Here is a 22,583-nt window from a genome sequence, read left to right as displayed (position 1 = left end):
GTTGCAAGGAGCAGAAGTCTGTAAGTTATGTTATTGTAGAACAGTTGATCTTGAAGTGAATTCTGGACCCTGAAAAGGACACTGAAACTCTCTTAATTTAATTCAGGAAGAAACCTCAAGTCTCCATTCTTAATCACTTTCAGCAGAACACTTCCTAAGCCTTGGTCATTAAAACTGAAATGAAGTGATGCCAAAAACATGCCATATTTTAATAAAGAAGAAAACAGACAATATTTGTAAGCTTCTTATGTCTATATTCAAGTATCTATTAATCATATTGTAATTTAATTAGGTACATCCATTAAAGTTGCTAGTAAATGGGGAAACCAGTTCACTTTACATTATTACAGTATGAAATAAGGCAACAATTAATTCATATTTAAATTAATATATATACCTGCTAAGGAACCAGCTCAATAGATCTTTTTTAATACACTAATAGATTGTTGTGGCATGAGAAAATAGAAGAACCATATATGAATCATTAGTCATCTTGTATTATGCTGGTATCACCTGTCAGAAGACACAAGGAGGGAGACTTGGTACTTTGCCTTAATTCAATCCTGAAGTCCTAAAAACCACCACTGACCTGCCATCTAATCCTCCAAAGCCTTCTTTATTTAATAGTTAATGTTTAGAGATTCTTTAAATTACACAAACTGCTTTTCATTCAGAAACCAGAACAGGAGGATCTATTCTTCAAGGTGAAAAATGCTGCAGCTTAATGGTACGAGAAGGTTCTCATCTGTGCTTAATGAATCTTTTGTTTTCCTTCCTTTGGCACAATCTCAGTAAAAAGCACAGAAAAACTCTATGGTTTGAGAGTCTGAGTATTCTTTCAGGAAACAGTAGACAGGGGTTTTAATCTCCTCAGGTAGAGGATGGAAACATGAGCTTCCTACTTCCTTAGTACATGGTTCATGTTCACTGTACAAACCTACATTTGAAAAATAACTCATTCCTGGCTTTTCCAAAGAAAGCAGGCTATTGACCTTGCAGGTTACAGTATGTGGACCTTGACTAAACTGATACATTTCTCTGCAGTACTGAATGTACTATGCAGAAGATGGAATTTTAGAGAGAATTTGGCTAATTGGAAGCAAGTACCTGCTAAGTAAGCTGAATTTGATCATTTTTTAATACTGTATGCTGAATAGCAGTCTCATTTTATATCACTTTCTGAGTCTCTGTCGCCAAGCCATTTGGGTATCCTACAGGTATCTCTGAGTAGCCCTTTTCATTCTCTCTTGGTTTTGTCATAAGTTAACCCCCCCACTTTAAGACCTACATATTTATGACATAAGACTTTAGTTATATTATAATGTAAATATAGTGTCTTCAGTTAGTTACATTGTTTTTAACAAAAAGGTGTGAAAGCACCAGTTGATTAAATACTTGTAAATAATCAAATAGCATAAACTAAGGCTATTTGGATCACACAAGTAACTCCTGTTTATCTCTCATTAAAACTAGTATTATATTTCTCAAGGATTTTGGTGGAAATTAGAATCAAGTCAACACTGGATAAATTTAATTTCAGCATACTTTTAGGTCTCAGCAGTGTTTTTTATATGAAAATAGTCAAAACTATTCCTAAAATTGAACATACTGAATATAATCCTAAAATGTGCAGACATTCAAAGACTTTGCTTCATTGTAACTCTAGTATTGTATTTATTGCTTTCACCTTTTTTTCCATTATTTTCTGTTTTTCTTATTTATTTAGGCAATAGTCAATACTTACATCAACCTGGACTCAGATGCAGTATATGCAAGAGGATTTTGCCACTTGAATCCCTGAGCCTAACTTCTGGCTAACCACGTAACTTAGAACAACACCAGGAAAACTTACTCTGTTTTATTGAAATTGCGAAAATGCTAAGGAAGAGGCACTCTGGTTCTGGTAATGCCCACATGGGGAAGTGTCTTGGTGTCAACGTGATGCCAAGAAGCCTACAAACTGAGCAAATGCTTCGTCTGCAAGGTTTTCTTTTCTGAGATTTTACCAGATACATCAGCAAAATCTCATCCAGAAAATTCCTAGTGTTTTTCTTCAGTGAATTTAGACTGCTTGTGAAAGACACTTAGTCTTTACTGAATGAACTGCTTCTAGAAACATCTTATCAAGCTTACTTGTTTGTTGCTGGTTTTAATCATGTAAATTTACAACTAATCTCTGAGCTTAGTCTCCCCTATATTAACCTCCAGCTTCTAGCTGTTTGAAAACATATATAATTTATATAAAAATGGCACCTATACTTGCATTCATGTGTACCCTAATACATTTTCTCAGCATTTTCTGAGAGACTTATTTCATAATGACTTCTGTCCATATATTAATAAACTGAATCATTCTGCTTTTCAGTAGCCTCAAGCTGTCAAATTGACAAATTGACAAATACTGGTTCATAAGTTACAAATCAGGTCTTCCTGATCAGTGGAAACTTTGAAAGCAAATCTAGATAAAGAGCTCGAATAAATCTGGAGGTTCAAATCTAAGCTTTAGGTCAAAAACATCTAAAAAAGAGCAATGTATAGTCTATGGTATTTTGTAATATACTGTTCCCTTACTTGGGTTCTCTTGTTTGTAAAGTGGGAAACATAAAGAACTATCAAAGAATGTGATCTTATTCAACAAGCCCTTTTTAAAATACAGTCTTGTAAGGATTGTCATGGTCTGTCCCATAAAAACTTCCTGGTGAACTCATTGGAAGTGCTTTGTCAAGGATATACCAGATGCATTCAGATTATCATCAAAATAATTTCAACTTTGCACAAAAATTACAGAAGAAGATATAATCACATACAGTTTGTAACTCACTGTCAAACCTAGAGATACAGGAATCAAAATAGGTTTTTGAGTCCTGGTTACGAGTCTGAACATCCTGAATACAGATACCAATGATGATTTTATTATCTAATTATAAATGCCCTTGAGAAGAAGGATCACATTAATATCCATGACATAAGAAGCAGGAAGATACATCATAAAACTCAATTCTACTATTTCTTATTTTTTTTTATTCTAGACTTCAACTTACATGCCTTCACGGCCAACTTCTTAGGGCCATAAACCCAATTTACTAATGTCTGTATTCTATACTAACTGTATTTCTGAATATTATCCCCAGGACAGATTTGAACAAACTGATTCCTTTATAACAAAGAGGAAAACCAAACTCAAAACCATTTGACAGAAAACTACCTTCTTCCTTTGAGATACCATTGGAGAAACAGGAACTATGTTATACAAAAATCACTAAAAATATTTGTAAAAGTTTCTTCTGATTTTAAACTCTAAGAATCTAAACCATTTGGAAAAGGAAGGAGGAAAAAAGAAAGAAGTCTAGCTTTAAATTCCGTGTTTGTCTTTCTTACATTGAAAGACATTTGTATTCATGATTTTCTGCTAAACTTTGGATTTAGGATGATGTTTGGCTTGTAGATCACCTAGGGGAATGAATGGAAGGTACAAAGACATAATAAGGGAAAAAAGGCATGCATATGCTTTTGTTATTTAGTGACAGTTCACTGCTGTAGTATGTTAGGTAGACAGGCTGTTGAGATTAGATATTCAACAGTTGTAGGCAGTTTCTGCTGTGATTTTCAAAAACACCATATGTCAAATCTGTTACAGTAATTTTGAAAATATCACAGGCAAATGCACCTTCAAAGGTTTTAAAGAAATTTGAAAATGCAACATTTTATGGCAACTCTAAGTATGGACTACTAAGTATATTTCTTGCTTAATGAAATTGGCACAACACTCCTAGCCTAAGATAAATTGCCCATTTATTTTAAAATCCTTAATAATTTTACTTAATAGAATTCTGGAATTGCCACTATAAAGGCTTATCTTTTTGTGCACTGTTGGCCTCCACTGTGATACACTAGCAGCTTATATTTAAAAGAATAAAGGTTTCGAGAGTTAGTGTTCATAATGACTGCAGTACAATGGAGTAAGAGCTTCAACATTTATTTTTAAAAGTAAGCAAAAGCAAGTTCTCAAAGGCTTTGGTTATTGACTTAATAAAATCACATTTTATTCTGAGATACGGCCTTACGTAGCCAAACAATCAGAACTTCACATATACTTAGGGATCCTATCCCACTTAGTATATTTTAACTACTACTGGGGTAAAATTCAATGACAGTTTAAGACACATTGCATTATATAAGAGATGAAAATTACCTTTTTGAATTATACAGAAAGCTTTCCATATGGAAACTCATCCTTAATAAAAAAATTCCGTCAAGGTCTCAGCTGACAGAATATAATTTCAGATCCCAGCTATCCATCATCTAGGTAACAGAGGTCGGTGGAGGCGTAATAGCCAACACAAATTCTCTTTCTAGACCATAAAAAAATACTAATTTCCATTTGTGGTGCTGATATTTGGCAATACAGTGGATCCTGGTGCTGGGCCATGTTACCAAAAGGTTGACATATTCTTTATGATCACAAAATATGTTCCAATCATAGCAGTAAACACCATGTTAAAGAAACAGAGAGAATGAAACTGAAAAACACAAAACTTAACTCTCTGAGGACAAGAAGGATGTGGGTTTGAGAAGATGTTTTTAACTTCATGTAAATTCCCGGTGCTAAAGGTTTTGGATGTCAGACTTTAAACTGCATCACTTTAGCAGCACACAGCAGCACTCTTAGCAGTTAGCCTGGGAGACTGCAAAAATGGCAACCTCAGAAGTGTTCAAGACTTGCCTAGACAAGTGGCACTACATCAGGTGGAAAGCTGGGCTACAAATTTCTTCCAGCCAACATCTCTATGGTTCTACAAGATGAATATATTTTATGCATACTTCATGGGGTAAGCTCCAGTCACTACTGAATTCAATGGAAAATCTTTCAATGATTATTCAAGAGCAAGATTTCATTCTGAGACAAAAAGTACGTACTACTTTTAAAATGGATTCTGGAGTATCTGAACTACATGTATTTTTTGTATATATTTGATTTTCCTGGCTGTGAGTAGAAGTCATATGGTACAAATGGTTTATGCTGATGAAACAAAAATAAATACCTAACAAAATATAAAAGAATAAAAATATTTTTTATTATTTAATTTTATAATTCAATTTTCGTTCCATTGAAGTTAGTTGTCTATTTAATCTCCCATTAATTTAATGTTAATACTAGGCAAATTAAATTCTAATAGATCAGCATAAAATCATTGTAGCCAATTGAAGGACAAAATCTGCTAGTGGAAACAGGTATCAGATTAGCTCTGATTTCCTTTGTTGCAATATATCTTCCTTCATTAGTAAAAGGATATGACTATCTTTGTAGCTGATAAGGCATTTTAATTGATTTTTAGCATTTTCTCTTAGCATTCATTTCTGGCAGATTCACTCATTTTTTCATTACACAAATTGATGTGAAATTAAACCATGCCCTGAGGAGACAAAAAGCATGAATCAATAATATTGATGTTTCATGCAGAACTTGAAGCTAAGGCTTTTAACGGAATTAAAGATATGTTTAGTAAGGTTAGATCTGAAAATGTAGACAATAAGGATGCTAAAATCAAAAGGTTGTAAAGGTTGTTGTGAATAGGATGCATGCTTATAAGATATTCTAAAAATTTTTCCTAAACAGATACCGACCTTACTTTACAAAGTAAATGTACAGATGCTTTTGCTGACTTTCTGCCACATAGCTGCAAACTCACAGATTTTAATACCAGACAAAAGACTCCTATATCACACAGCCGTCACAGTCTTGTTTTAATATCTCTGCAATTAGTTGATATCCATCCTATCTGGTACTCACATGGCTCAAGAAATCTATGGTAAGTATCAGGGGAAAATACTGAGTGCAGGGATGGGGCACATCTAAGTTTAGCTGTGGTGGCCTGCAACATCAGCTATTATGACCTTTGGCCTTTTCTTGTTGTCTAATAAGAAAATGAAGAAAATTATAAGTGTGTGGCCCACCAAATGTGCTTGAAAGGCCTATTAGAGTAAGGATAATCAAGTGTAGAATATTACTTAATCATCTCTCCTGAACAGACATGTTGCATGCGTTACACTTTGCAACCCTTTCTGTAATCTTTTGAACAGTATCCTCTGTTTCCTGCAGTAGAGTTATAAAGCAGGTTTAGTAGAAAATATGTGAGTATGGAACTGGACCACAGGGCTGAAGGGAACAATCACATTATTCTGCATAAAAATAATTTTAAAAAAATTCAGTTTACTTCTGTATAATAAGTATTTAAAGTGTGAGATTTAGCAGAGTAATTCAACCTCATAGAGGATTCTCTGACACAGACATCAACTACTTTTGTTCTAGCTTGAACAGCCTTATAAGCTGTATTCTTCTGTGGTGGGTTGACACTGGCCAGCAGTCAAGCACCTGCACAGACACTCACTCACTCCCTCCCCTGTGGCCTAGGGAGAAAGTAGGAGGAAGGTGAGAAGACTTATGTGACAGTTTAATAAGTGAAGCAAAAGCTGCATGCACAAGCAAAGCAGATGAAGGAATTTATTCACTACTTCCCATGGGCAGGCAAATGTCCAGACACTTCCTGGCAAGCAGAGCCTCACTGTGCGTAATGATAACTTAAAAAGACAAATGCCATAACCACAAATATTCCTCCTTCCTTGTTCTTTCCTCAGCTTTTATGGCAGAGCACAACATCATATGGTATGGAATATGCCTTTGTTCAATCCAGCTCAGCTGTCCTAGCTGCGTCCACACCCAGCTTCTTGCCCAACCTCAGTTCAGTTGCTGGGAGCAGAGACAGAATGCTTCAGCACTGCTCAATAGTAGCTGAGATAATGCTGCATGTTCGACAGTTTTACCAGCAAATCCATAACAGAGCACCACACCACTGCTGTGAAGAAAATTAACTCCATCTCAGATGCACTATATCTATCTATGTAAAAAGATGGGAGTGATTCCTCGCAGATCTCGGAAATAAACTAGACACATGTGGGGTCCCAGATAGCAAAGATTATGTATCAGACCAAGAAGGTGGCACTTAGTGTAGCTCTGTCACCACCATAATAGCTGGCCAACTGCCGGCAGAACCTCAGAGCTTTGAAAGCATTGCAATACTGTTGCTTTTCTGCATTTTGATAGGGCTTTTAAAATAGGTGAGAACTATTACAAAGACAAATGCAGCTCTTCTACTGCTGCCAGGCTTTGAAGTCTGATCCTTGCCCTCACTTCAGCCTGGCTTCAATGGCAAAGTGCTGTTGAGTTTAATGATTTCACTGTCTCACTATTTATATTTACAATTCGATACGCTCCATCGGTTTTGTTCTTGTCAAGCCAGTCATGTCATAAGTCTTATAAATATTTATAAGTACAAGTTAATAAACTAAATCCATTGGGAAATAGAGTATGGAGCAGTGATATACAATGTTGCATTTTTGTATGGATGTCATTGAACTGAAATTGCTTATTATACAAATATTTTGTGCAGTTTTGGTTCACTGCAAAATAAGAAAGATATTAAGCCATTAGAGAGTGTCCAAAGGAGGGTAAAAAAGATGGTGAAGGGCCTTGAGGGGAAGCCATATGAGGAGCAGCTGAGGGCACTTGGTCTGTTCAGCCTGCAGGAGACTGAGGGGACACCTCATTGCAGCTCCAACTTCCTTGTGAGGGGAAGAGGAGGGACAGGCACTGATCTCTTCTCTGTGATCACCAGACACAGGACCTGTGGAATGGTCTGAAGTTGTGTCAGGGGAGGTTTATGTTGAATATTAGAAAAAGATTCTTCACCCAGAGGGTGGTTGGGTGCTGGAACAGACTCCTCAGAGAAGTAGTCACAACATCAAGACTAACAGAGTGTTTGGACAATATGGGAGTATTGGCACATGGTTTGACGTTTGGGGATGGTCCTGTGCAGGGCCAGGAGTTAGACTCAATGACCCTTGTCAGTCCCTTCCAACTCAGCATATCCTGTTATTCTGTGATTCTCTGAAGATCACAGGAAACACGTAAAGGAATTAGCTCTGCACATCTATTGGCTCTCATATGTAACTTTATTCCATAATTCTGTTTATTGTCAAAAGGCTAACAATCTTCGCCTATATAAAGGCAAATTTCTGTTTTGGCAAATTTCTTCTTCAGCAAATTTGATAATTTCAGTGTCTTCTCATTTCACCATCAATTTACTAATGTGTAATTCACACTCTTATGTTCCTGTGCCAGCTTTATCCCTGACCTCACGTTTAGCTCCTTCTTTCATATTTTTATCCCCCAAACAGTTTGTAGACAATAGATATAATGGTAGCCTTCATCCTGTTCATCTTTCCCGTATGAAGGTGACTAGAGTGATACTCACTGTTTCAGGTAATGGCTTAATAGGGTCTAGAATCTTGCATTAGTTCAAGTCTTTTAGCCAAAACTGCTTGCTGCAGAGAAATACTCAATTTCTTTTCAACCTTACCTAAATCTCCAGCAAACTTTTGTACAATTCCTTTTCATTTTCTGTATACTTTCAAAAATATTATGCTTTGTTCTTTTAACTGCTGATTAATTATTTCTTTTCTAGTACTAAACACTAAAACTAAGCAGCATGATAAAATGAATCTTTCCCAAAGTGCCATTGTAGACAAACAGTACTGAATTAATGGCTTGTAAATAGCATTCTTGCCCTTTTGCATTATTGCAGTAAGCAGACAAACAAAACAATTTTTTTTGCATTGTATATTTTTGATTCCTTTATTTTTTTCTTTGTGAGTCATCTTAAGGCAAATTATTAACTTCTGCCCTGCACTGCAGGAAGTAATTTTAACCCAGCAGCCTAATGGGGCTCACTTATGCATGATCAAAACACAGGAAAAATAGATGTTACATTTCCATAAGCTGGTCTCTCTTGGTCCATGCCTATTCTAGAGTAAAAGAACATCTGCTTCTGAAATAATTTATCTGATATGGCAAAATAAAGGAAAAAAGAAAGAAAATTTTAAAAGAGTGAAATATTATTCACTAAACAAAATAATGATAGTGATCATGTGAGAATGCTGATATGTCTTTCAGTTATCAAATATTAATTAAAGGAGATATAGGAGATATGTGAAGGAATCTGTCAGTCTTTCATGCTCAGCATCAGAATAAGTCCCTGAGAGACTCATTTACTATAGCTGCAATTTCAGGTATTGAGAAGTACACTTAATGACAATTCTCTTTCATAGACAAGTTCTGAGCTCCTCCTGACCTATATTTGTCATATTAGTAAATAAAAATTTTAAGGTATCATGACCCTGAAGAATAGCTTTTGGCTGGGAGGCCATATCTGCTCTGGAATGTGAAGTTTACATTTTATACTGCTATATCAGTTTTCTTTTGCTTGTAATCCAGGAACATTAACTGAGGTGGATAAATTGACACACTTATTCTAGTGGATGAATGGGCTGTGAACACAGCACAAACAACAGTTTTTCACTGATCCTTTTGTTTTCCTTCACTAGTGTCCTTAAATCTTGATATTTTGTTGTCACTTGATACTTAAGATTCTCATACACTGCAGAAAAATTAACAAATTTACTTAGGATTTTACACAAATAGATTTAAAATCTGATAATTTTGAAAACCTCCATTTATTTCCCATTTATTCTAAGTTAAAAGTGAAACAAAATCTTTGAAAGCAAAAATGCTTATGCAATCCTTTATGCTAAAACTAGACCTGGAAACTTGGGTAGATTTGCTACTTCAAATAATCAATAATACTCAGAGCCGGTTGTTACCAAAATGGTTTTTGGGGGTTTTACAAAAAATTCCTTTTTTTCCCTGCATGCCTTCCCTGGAAGGCATCATAATGATAATGAAGGAGTTGAAAGTTCTGGGTGTTTTTGAGTTCTTGAGAAACAGCCACTGTATCAGTGTAAATATTTGTAGTAATGCCCAAAGAAGTAAAGCTTACACATTAGTTCTATATCTATCTGCTGACCAATTTCAATCTGCTTACCAATTTCAACCAAACATGGCAAAGGACTAAAGCTCTAAAAACACTTACGCATATTTCATAAAAAGAGTTTTCTGGTCTGTAAAGGAGATGCACAAATGGCTTTCAGTGAGGGAAAAGCTATAGATGAGCCACAAAATCCCATCAGCCACTAAGAGAGTCTTCATGGGAAAATGAGTATTATACATACCTCATCTATGAAAGAAACAATCAAACAGGAGGCATGATCTATGGGAAAACAGATTCCATTAGCTGTGGTCAGGAGACTACTTCAGTGTGCCTGCAAAGAATCACAAATGTGAAGGTTATGGCTGATATAAAATGTTGAGTTTTGTTCTTCTGGTATGAGTAATGTCCAATGTTGACTTTTACTTCCAACTGCTACTTCCAGCTGTTAAATTTTAATTGCAAAAAAGGATGAATCCTTGTCCCTTTCTGAGACACTAAGAGACGATTTGGCTTTTCTGTGTGTGAATGAACATATTGCTGCTGTTGCCAAGAGTCTCTTCCCAACTCATACTTTTCTAACTTGGTCCTATGTATCCTCTCTCACTTCACTGTGCTATTTCTGTTAATTAGGTAACTCTGAAAAGACAGATGTTTGTTTCTGATTGTCAGGTATTACTCAGTTCTAGGAGACATCTACTGCTGGTTCTCACAATAAATAACAGACTGAATTCATTCAGTGGGTGCACATTTTGGAATATGACAAGGTACACAAAGTTTGAGTGTTGTGACTATTAAACTCTGTACATAAAGTGTCCAAAGTAATTAGCAGCGCATTTAGATTTTCTGGTAGTCTGAAAACTGGGCCATCCACACTGTACAACAATAGAGATATGCCTCTCTCTAACTCTTTTCTTCTTTAACAATCAATTACAATGTAGCTGATTTTAAAGAAACAATTTTTTTGGGAAGTGCATCTTTCTCAAGAAAACAGCAATATTTTACCAAAAACTATAAAAACTCTCACTTTTTTCATTAAAAAATAGGCAAAGTGTTGATATTTTCTGCAGAAAATATGGCAAGTAGAATTATTTCTGTTGAATATAACTTTTTTTTTCTGAATTTTTTCTGATATTACTGTAGTCAGTAATATCAAACCACAAGAAAGGAGAGATTCCAAAACTATTTTTCTGCAATTGAAAGGATGAACAGAGATCTGACTTGATACCTCATTGCAATTGTGTGGGGGCAGGAATTAACATTTGGGCCAATTTCATTTCAGTCCTCATATAATTCATTTTACTTCATTTTATTCTACAAAGAAAGGTTTCTGTCTGCTCCTATGTAATTTTTAAGTATTTGTATGGTATCAGAGTTCTTTGAGGGTCTATATTCTGGCATTCACTGATTAAGCACTATTTAATTTGGTTTTGAACAAAGGAAAATTAATTACAGCTATTGCATTAGTTCTTTCATGGAGTCCTGGTACCTTGGGGAAAATGTACAGATCTGCTGAAATATCTCGCCTATGAGTGGGAACAGCTCAATCCATTATTTTACACAAAATATTTCAGAATGTTATACTACTTTATTGCTGCCAGAAATATAATGAGTTTTTGTGAACTACACATGTATTAAATGATATATGTAACCAGCTGCAGCAAAAATAGCCACTAACCTTATTTTCCCAGTTCTACACCAGTTAGCATACACATCATCACATTTTACTGCACCCTTGTGAAGAGTGACCTAGTTCTGTCTTTTCTTCCAGTATCTTCTTTTCGTTATGAGATTAGAAATTTTAACTAACATAAATTACATTTTGCCCACTCTGTGTTCTGTGATTGTCCGAATGAAGTCTTAAAAAAAGTTTGAAAAAATTGGTCCTTTATCTCTGAAGGCAGGTTCACAAATAATCACAGACACTAGCATTCTAAACAGTCAAAAATTTGCCTTTCTGAGACTGAGGGTTCTGACTCTATATCCATCCTATACCCTGCAAGACTGAGAATTCTACCAGGGCATGATTGCTGTAGCCCAGGTTACCTCCACCCTTGATCTCTCTGAGAAGTCTTGCATTAGTTATCAACAGGTCCAGCCATGCCTCTCTTTGGGTTGGTCTCTCCATCATCTGTACCAGGAAGTTGTCCTCAAAGCAACCCAGTAGTTTCCTGGACTACCTGCACTTCCCTGTGCTGCTCTTCCAGCAGATATCTGTGTTGTTTATCCCTATCAGAATCAGGGCCTGTAAGCATGATGCTCCCTAAAGCTGAAGAAAGAACTATTCATCATCCTCTTCTTCATCAGGTGGCTTGTAGTATACACTGACCACAAAGCTTCCCTTCTTGGTTTGATCTCCAATTTTCACCCATAAACATTTGACCTGATTTATTATATCAATCCCATTTTTTCAATAGGGGGAAACTCCCTCAACTCTCCTTCCTTGCTTGTCCCTACTGAATACTTTATAGTCATTAATTACATCACTCCATTCATAATTCATCCCACTAAGTCTCTGTGATAGCAATCAGGTCATATTTTTCTATCTGGGCAGTGCCTAGCAGTTCCTCTTTGTTTTCCATGCTGTGTGGATTGGTACGGAGGCACTTCAGCTGGGCTATGGGCCACATCTCCTTTTCAGAGTTTTAGGAGTTTGCCCTAATTCCTTTTAGGCAATTCACAGGTCTTTCCCTGTTGCTTCCCAATGCTTTAGCAGCCCCTGGCTCTTCTCAAGTGCTTAGAACTCTATCTCCTTCCCCCTGCTAAATCTAGTTTTAAAGGTCTGCTTAAGTCCAGCCAGCTTGTCGCCCAGGACACTGTTTCCCACTTGGTCAGCAAAGCCCCATCAGCAAACTGGCCTGATTTCATGAAGGTATGCCCAAGATCGTAGAAGCCAAGACCTTGAGCATGACACCAGCTCAGGCCATGCTGAGGATTGGAAAGTTTTTTTTCCGAAAATCACAAAGTGAGGTATAATGACTTGATTATAATGCAGGGGTGGAGGAAATGTGTCGGATTATTTATAGGGTATTACAAAAGAGATTTGGTAAATGAGGGTTATGAATGATAAAAAATCAGCAAACCCTTTCGTGATGTTCATGATTAGTCTCCACAGGAGGCTTGGTGCAGAACAACTTTTTTTTTATTTCTAAATTAAGCAACTCAAAATGCTGAGAAAAGAATATCAATGTCTGCATCCTGCACTTCTCAGAGTAAACAAAAATCTCTGTAATTCCCTTTACCTGATATGAAACTGAATAAGTGCTTACTAAATGTAGTAAACTCAGATTACGCAAGTCCTCAGTAAACAAAGAGTTAACAAAATCTGTTATTTGTAACTTCAAAGTCAGAAGTGGGTTAAAATGAACTGAGAGAGTTTAGAACAGTTATTGTTTCATCCTGTTTGCACATTTAGGAAAATCTCATTATGAATGACACATTCAATTCCCATTTTAAAGTTTATCTTAAGCTAGATGGTAATCAGCAGTGTTATTTTGAATTTTTGTAAATTCAAGTTAGTGGATTCAACAAAGGCAAACTGAGGTTATAAACCAGCTTGTTGTCTGCTTTGGTTCTTTGTGAGCAAAACACTGGCAAATGCTGCTTTAGCAATACACAAATGATTTGGTTATCATTAATTATTTTAATTATGTTTAAAATATTAACTGAAATTTATAATGTTGCAACAAGTAGACGGAAAGTGGAAAGCTGTTTACTACTAACTATATGCCAATAATTGTCATTTAATTTTATGAACTAGTTTGGAAAATGTACTAAACTAATTTGGAGAGATTTATTCTCTGAAGGATAATAATGTGTACTGAAATTCAGTTTGGAATAGTTTTCTAATAATTTTAAGATAGATGGAAATTAATATTCTGGAATTAATTGGTTTTCTCTGTTGTTGTTACTCAGAAATATTGAATTTCCTTTTTTTCTTCAGAATCTAATTGTTGCTAAGGAAACCACTTCTGTTATATCTGTGGGTATGGCATAGACCTTAACTATATATATAAAAAAAGACAAATGTAATTACAACTATCTTCTATTCAGAAAGAATCTTATCTTTTAATCAGCAAGTGATTTGGTATTTTAATTCAACAAAAAATTTACATTGCATACACCTTTCCAGGAGGATTTATACATAACTAGTGTTCTCAGGCACAAAAAGATAATGTTACAGTAAGAGTTAAATACACAGTTAAATAAATGGATCTGGGTTGAGGTGTGGATGAGAAATTACACTGGAACATCCAGCTGGTCCTGGATTTCAATATGGTCAAATATGGTTATTTTTCCTCTTTGTTCTGCCTGGCCAAAGCTGAAGTGCAGAACATCATTTGGTAAGAGGTACTGCCCTTTGGGAGAGAATTAAAACTGTTGTTCTGAACACTCACAGCCACCAAAGACTGTGACACTTCAAGGTCTTTGAGGGCATGGCCAAGCGATAGCTTGGATTAGCTCTTTCTTTACAGACGGACCCTGTCCTGGGAAAACTACGTGCTAAATAAAACGGGCCTTGGATTAGACACTTAAACAAATGATGTAATTTGACCTAAAGATGGCTGAATTTAGATAGGTTATATAATTTACATTCATATAAATTTAGATCAGCTATAGAAGACAGAAGGAATGGAGGGACAGCCTATCAGTCTGCAAATGGCTTCCAAGTATCCACTGGATAAAGACAAGATCATTATTATCACAGTCAGGAATTTTTGTAATGCCGATGTCAGTGATGTTTATGAGCATCCTGCTGCCTGATGGCAAATACAAGACTGAATATAATGAATCTCTTGGTGTTTAGGTAACTGGGTGTCCAGACCTTGAGGGCACTGCCCACCCTGACTGTGCCAGCCCCCCTGGATCTCCCCTACACTGTCCAGGACCCCATTTCAGCTCTTCTCCTGGGTCTGTCAGTCCTCAGTGGAGCTTGCAGCAGGGCTGGTCTCCACCCCCACAGTCAGGAACCCGGCTGAGCCAGGCCCTGCACAGCCCCCCAGCCTGGCCTGTTCCTCTCTCCAGGGCAGTGTCCGAGGCCCAGGGCTGTATCTGATGCCCATTCTCCTCGCCAGCTCTGATCCAACCATAGCTGCTCTCTGTCTTTGGAAATTCATTTTTCTGAAGTTTTCATCCATTCCTGATTAACATCCTTATCTGAATGTCTAGGTTTATAGCAGAGAGCCACATCAATTGTTAAACAATGATAATGCCAGAAGCAAATAGTAGGTTACACAAGATCACTTTCCCAACCTCTGTGACATGTTGGATATCTTGCTGAAATATAATGAAGTTTCAGAAAGGGTCTGCAAAGCCACATACCAACACAGAGTTTAAAGACAGGTTACTGTGAACAGCTTTATCTGAAATTTCAGGGAGTTGAAGGCAGCCTTCTCTTTTTGAGGAATAAGATAATGGCTGGAGTATAGTTATAGAGAATTTCTTCTGCAGAGCTACTGTAGTTGCTAAAATGAATTTATTAAATTCAGATGGGCTGGAATATATAATTTGGGAGTTGTTACCTGCAGCTGTGACTCACTTCCCATTAATTTTCTCCCAATCATAGGTTTTCTACCCATCTGGAAGCTATTATTTAGGATTATAGTTGGGGTTAAAATCCTGGAGACTAGGAGCTGTGATTTCGATAGGAGTTTAAGTAGGCCAGGCATACCAATGTTAAGACAGTAATAAAAAAAAATCCTTATTCTCAGCTTTCAAGGTGTTCAGAGACCTCTTTCTATGAATGAGTCCAGTAATACTTTAAGTGTTTTGTTTACACAGAATGTGGTCCATGTAGAAATTCTCTTTGGCAACTGTCAAGCTCAAAGAGGTAAATGGTGGGCCAGAGCTGGTTCATATGAGCCATTTCATTTCTCAATGCACAAATCCTGAGAGTCTTGCCTGTCTAGAAAGCTGGAGCTCACATTGTGGCTGAAGTCAAAGTTTCTTTCCACCTAAAATTTCAGAAAGTTAGGCTTACCTCTACATGTAAATTCAGTGGTGACTTTAATACTGTGTCCAGGAGAAGCTTCCTTTCAATTTTCAGTGTACTTGCTTACCTGAAAGAGTAAGTATATAGTTAGTGTTAGGAGTGGGTTCCAGATTATTGTATTGAAATAAGTTCATACTTTAAAAATTAAACAAACAAAAACTTCTGCCAATTCGTGTAAATATATTATCTTCACTTTTTAGACAACCATTAGTACTTTGCTTAAATGGCAAGCTATGGAAGCCAATATAGAAGGATAAAGAATTTGATGTGAAGGGTTTAGAGAGTCTGTTTACTAACTACTGAATTTCAGTTCATTCCCCATTAGCAAAGCAGAAAATGTTACCCCTCAGCGTCAGTGCTTTTTTCTCCCATAGTTGGTGCTGTGTCACTCGCCTGAGTGGAATGTTATGGAATGCAATTGCCAAGGTTAGGGTTTGGATTACAACTGCAGGCAGTTTCACCCACACCTCAATGTGCCTTCTGGTGTGTATGAATGAGCATACGCAGAGCAAGCTACTGTGCAGGAGCTAACAGAAACTCAGGAAAATGTCTATGCCAGAGACCAGAAGTCAACTATACTGGGCAATACTTAAATTTTCTTCAGTGATAGTAACATTGGATACTGAGCCAAGTCAGTCTGAAAGGAAAGGGGAAGTTGAAGGTAATTGCCAAAGCAGAAATATAATGCTTCAAATGAATGGAATGTTATGATCCACTGCTGTTGGTAATCAGCTTTTGAAACAAGGATGAAACTACAGATACAACTATTCCTGGAAAACATGTAGCCTAGCAGCAGAAAGATTGTTTGGCAGGTAGCTCCATAGTATGTACTGATGGAACAGAAGTCACCTTGAGAACAGATGGAATACAATCAAAGATTAATGGCAAATTTATGGTCCTTTCAGGAACTGGAGCCAAATAAAGTCAAATTGAATCATAAATTTGGAGGCTATATAGGATCAGAACGTGTAGAAAGTAGACATTATTGCTAAAGTCAATTTGGCTACATGACTAAGAACAGAGAGCACTCTGAAGCACTGCAGGATGGGCTCTGGGCTAGTTTTGCTAATCTCCCTAAGCAACTAAAAGACAAAAGGAGGGAAACTGAAACAGAGCAAAGTAAAAGCTGTAGGCTTTCTAAGTGTGAAAAGGAGGAGTCTCTTCTATCTTTTGGCTTTGGGAATTCCAGATAGGATACCGAACAGCAGTTAAATCTTCTGTCATAGCAGAATAACTTCAGCTTTCCTTGTATACTATTAAATGCTACATATTTATGTAGCACGAAGTGCATACAGCTTATGGGAGAGGCAGACTAGAAGTCTAGACTCTTCTAGTCCTGCAGCTCTCAAAACAAAATAACTATTTGTTTTCTCAAGTTGAATTGAAAGAAATCTGTAAAATAAATTTATCTATAAAATACTGATGTCTGAGATGCGATATTTATTCATAAGTATTTATTATAAAACATTTATTATAGAACATTTATTATAGATTGCATTAGCAGTAAAGTTATATTACCTTCAGGTATGTTAGGTCAAAACTGTGCCAATTTCTTCATGCTATCTAGTTTCTTTAGCTTCTAGCTAAAACTAGAAATTTCATGTGTGAATGACGTTTAATGTTATCTTGTTTTAGAAAATGAGGTGGCTGTAAACAGTAACAATTTGGGAGAAGAAAAAAAAACCAGGAAATTAAGAATTAGCACAGTGTTTTACTAGTTTTACTTGCATGTTGACTTTCAGCACCAAGTATTTATTGAGAAATAAGAAATAAAATTAATTCAGAAAATAAAGTAGTATATCTACAGCAAGTAGGCTGAATTCAACAAACACAGTTTTTTATTAAATAAATCTCATAGTAATAAAAGTAAAAAAGGCTTTTTCAATCAAATTCTGCACTAGTATTAGCACAGTTAGTTGGTCTCCAAATGGGTTTTGCTGATTATTATCATCTGACACTCAGGTGAGAATTATTTTTATTAATTTTTAGAAATCCATCTCTTATTGATAGTGATGAGATGCGTGGCATATACTATAAATCAGAACTGACTAGCGTATAATTTCAAAATTTTCCTTTAGGTTGCAGATAAAATTAAATACGTTTCTGCATGAAGTATGTAAATAACAAAATTTTAAATGCCATTAAACTATAAATTAGAAGTCTTAAAAAACTCTTGATATTTATCAGTGGGATATGGAAGGTGTCTTACATGGGACTAAGAGAAAAAAATTATACTCTGTATGATGAAGAGCACATACATAACAGAATATGTATTTATGACTCACCCCAAATAGATACTAGCTATGCCATAGTAAAAGGATTGAAGACATTTCCAGGCATGTTTTCTTTACATAAGAAGACAAATTGTTTTTCCCCAAATATATTCAGTGTGGCTCTTTTTTTTTTTTTTCACCAGAAATGCAACACAAAAGAGCTGCAGAACCAAGCAGAAGCTAGGATTAATGATAGAGCTCTCAAACCTCATGCACCGAGTGCTGCACTACTAATTTCCTCACAAATAATGTTTGTATCTCATGGGTTTGAAGCTTGGTATGGGGACTTGCCTTCTTCTCTGTTGGGGAAAACTGCCAGGCATTGCAGTTCATGGTGGCCTGATGGAACAGAAAACAGGTGAAGGCAAATCTTTCTGCAGTACTTACTTCCATGATGTAACAGGGCACAGAATTGTGTCACATGCTGAGAAGATGTTTCTGACAACTTTAACCTGGATCAGCAAAAGCTAGTATTGCCAGCATTATCTCCATCCATTTTAATGTGATTTTGGTTGTAGGCTGTAGGTATTTCTTTTTTGTTTAATACAAATACAGTCCTTTCGATAACTAAATAAACAAACAAGTAATTTAACTTGCTTACATATCTAAGCATCACCCTAACTTTATATAAATTATATTAAGAAGAAATTCTTTATTGTGAGGGTGGGGAGGCACTGGAACAGGTTTCCCAGAGAAGTTGTAGATGCTCTATCTCTGGAAGTGTTCAAGCCCACGTTGGATCAGGCTCTGAGTGACCTGGTGTAGTGAAAGATGTCCCTGCCTACAGCAAAGGGGTGGGAACTAGGTGATATTTAAGGTCCGTTCCAACCCAAACCATTCTATCATTCTATGATTCTATGATTTGTCTCTGAGAAGAGTATAGAGAAGAAGGAATGAATAATGTCAAAAAACATCAGAGGAAGAACCAATGCCTTTTCATCTAATATTTCAAATGTCATATCAATTGAGATTTGTTTCGTGTTTTTTCTAAACTAATCTGTAATTCATGGTGCTGTCTATATTCATTGAAATATTATCAAGAAATCAGAGCTTAGAATAAGACACTATAGTTTTATTGAATTCATTTACTGCATAATAGGAGAGAAAAAGACTATAAACTAGAGTCTTAATGGCAAAAGTGAACATTTTGCTCTGAATGAGAAATCTGTTGAAATCAACAAAACTTAATATAGAAGTGCTGTGTCTGCAGAAACAGCATCACGATCAGAGCTGAAGTGATGGCAAGCTGGAAAGAAGCTGTAATGAGCTGGAAAGAAGGAACATGAGGGTAAAAGTGAAAACATGGTACATTTAATAATGATACAGATACTGACATGTTAGTCATTGCTCTCTTTTTTTAAAACTGTAGACTCACAAAAGACACCTGCCCTCCTCTCCCAATTATTTCAGGGAAAGCCATTCCCCAAAATAAAGATGTGGCTCACTGTTTTGCTATTGATTCAGTGGGTTGACCCCCTTCTGAAATCATGCATCTTGACTCTTTCAAATATGTCAATATAAATGATTGCTGTAGCCATGGAAGTCCTCCAGCTAATAAATGGTTCAGGATTTCTGTGAGTTAAGCTACAGTAACTGTGTATAAATGAGCCCAAAGTAAAATTTGAGCCTTGGATTTCTGTATTGCTTGTAAAGATAACTCCAGCCAAGTAAGGGCAGTATCTGCAATATGTCATGAGTATATGTATCTACAAGTATTTTGTAGCACTTAATCAGTGTTAACTTTTCCTTTTAAAATGTTGGGGGAGAAGATGACCTTTTCAGTAATTGCATACTAGGTAGAGCATGTACTCAGGAAGCAGGGACTGAATTCCTTTTCCTCCTTCCCAGAGAGGACTTAAACCCATATGTTTACTGTGAATGTTCTGACCATCATCAACAGGGGGGATTCACAAGAAATCATAACATATGCTCAAGCAATAAACAACTAATACAGTGAGTAACTCTCCACTTCTATCACTGATGTCAAGGCACACTGCTGCAAGAAGCCAACAGACACGAAGTTTGAAGATATGGTGTCTGCAAACAACTGCTATTAAATATTTGCCTACAAAAACAGAGGTCAGGATTTCAATCCACGGTCTAGGAATTGCATATACATTTATATTAGCAGCCATGATACTAAAGAGTAAAAATATGTGTACATAAAGACTGTCTATTATGCACGTGTAGAGTCACCATCAGGAAAATAGGGTAATCACCTTTCAGACCAAGCATTTCAAACAAATGTTCATTTTTATTTTGTCCTTCACCTTAATAATCTTCAGTTGCATTTATGAGTTCAGTCTAAAACAAGCAATAGTAATAATTAGACCACTGGATTATTAGATAAACTGAGGGGAAAAATAGGTGGTTTTAATGTAGTTAACAGAACCCTGCCCAAGACGGAAGCTACTCAGTTATCCAAAGAAATCTGTTCACAGCATTTTCTAACGTACTTTTAATTTAATAGTTCTTGTAATCTATTTCAAATTTTGTCTGTTAATTTGTGCTCAAATGAGTGATTTTCTAGACACTGGTAAGAACTTCAGCTTTCAGAATGCAACTCATAATTAAAGATAATGGACAATTTTCTATGGTAAAGAAGTAGATTACAAGACTACAGAAGCACTATTTTATTGGAACAAAATTTTAAAAAAATTAAATTGCATAGATTATGTAAGAGGAGAATGAAAAATGGGCACTAAAATTACTGTGATCCTAACTCTAATTAGATTTTGCCAGATACTGTTTCAACACACTAAATATAGATATTATTAATGAAAAATGTAATTTATTATGTTCTACAGTAGGAATTAAAATTCACTTGAACAAGAAAGTGTTTAAGATGGGAGATTTCATTTTAATCCATTTGTTCTTATCCTCCTTTAACAAAGCTTTTAGCTGGCAGAAAGATCTACACTTATGATATTAGCACAGTAACCTCTTCTAATAACATTTCAGCAGCAGCCATGATTCTTTTAGATTTTTGTTCTATTAAGGAAAAACATTTTTTATTTGAGTGAATGTTAATAATATCTGTTCGTGTACTTTGAAAGCAGACAATACTCATCTTGAATTTCCACGTATGAGCAAATCTACTGCTTTACCACAAGTTTATCCTGACAGGAATGTCCTGGTTCTTATTCACGCCGATTTTTATAGCCAAGATATTCAAATGTGGTCTGTAGGGTCTGGACTGTTAGATTTAATAGGGTTTACCACTTCCAGCTACAGAACAGGGTCATGGAGGTGGCCATGTACATGAGATACCTTCTCAGGCAAGTGGGTTAAAGAGTTAGACATAACTGTATTTTTTTCCTAAGAAGATTTGATAATCTGTGGGCATACCCACATCTTTCACCAGAAAAAGGAGAGGGGATTTTAAACTTGCACTGATTAAACTTGCTAAGAAAAAATATATATCCAAAATATATATGAATATATCTAATATAAATATATTAGATATAAATTTTGTCATGCTTTAAGAAGCATTATGACTTCAAGAGGTAGAGCTTGTGAGCTACCTATATGAAAAAAACAAAGAAATTAATTTGCACCTCCATTCTCTGTGCTTTTTCTCTCCACTAAGGACGACTGGGGCCTTTGCCCACTTGCATAACACCATTCAGCAGAAACAGTATTACACAGATCTAACAATTTTTGAAAGTACTGAATTTTCTTTAGGAGGTTAATGGAGCTACTTATTTTGGTGGACAGCTTGTAATCAGTAGAAACCCTTCTAGAACACTCTTTTCTCCACAATACTATTTCCACTTGCACAAGACTGGTAAACTATTACAAAATGACGAATATTCAAGAGCATTGAATTTATTGTGAGCATTAAATATAGGAAAACCTATAACATTACAAGCAGTGTGAAGCAGTTCAGAAGTTATCTTTTATCACAAATGCTGCTAAGAATGTTTCATGAAGTATTTCAATACATACAAAACATTACTGGCCCAGTTACTAAAGCCACAGTGCTGAAGTAAACTTTGTACCATAATCACCAAAGGAGTTATTTAAAGCATGTACAAAATGTGGTTAGAAAGGTAGCTGAGCTGAATAAAAGTAAGCTATATTTGCAGTTAAGTTCTACAGCAACACTCCTATTCATGGAGAAAACAATAACTTTTGACACTTTTGTAACTATGCATTGTTTTCATTACTGATTACAGAAAAGTAACAAATTTTCAGTGATTCAGACAATTCTCTTAGTTATATACCAGCTTGAATATCTGCAAGTTGGAACGAATATTCCATATTTTCAGTCAACATTTTGTACAATAATGGAGTTGTGTGAAGACGGGCTAGAAAGTTGGCATGTAATAATAGTTTGCCCCCTTTTGCAAGAGTAGAGTACTGCAACTGCCAAAAGTTTAGCATTCCCTTCTGTCTCTTGCATAGATAAAAACTCAACCCCACTGGTTTAGGAGG

The sequence above is a fragment of the Manacus candei genome, unplaced genomic scaffold (assembly GCF_025592945.1).
Source record: "Manacus candei isolate 608988 ecotype Guabito, Panama unplaced genomic scaffold, ASM2559294v1 h1tg000028l, whole genome shotgun sequence".
NCBI lineage: Eukaryota > Metazoa > Chordata > Aves > Passeriformes > Pipridae > Manacus > Manacus candei.
The sequence above is the reverse complement of the archived record's forward strand: the minus strand, read 5'-3'. Positions refer to the sequence as shown.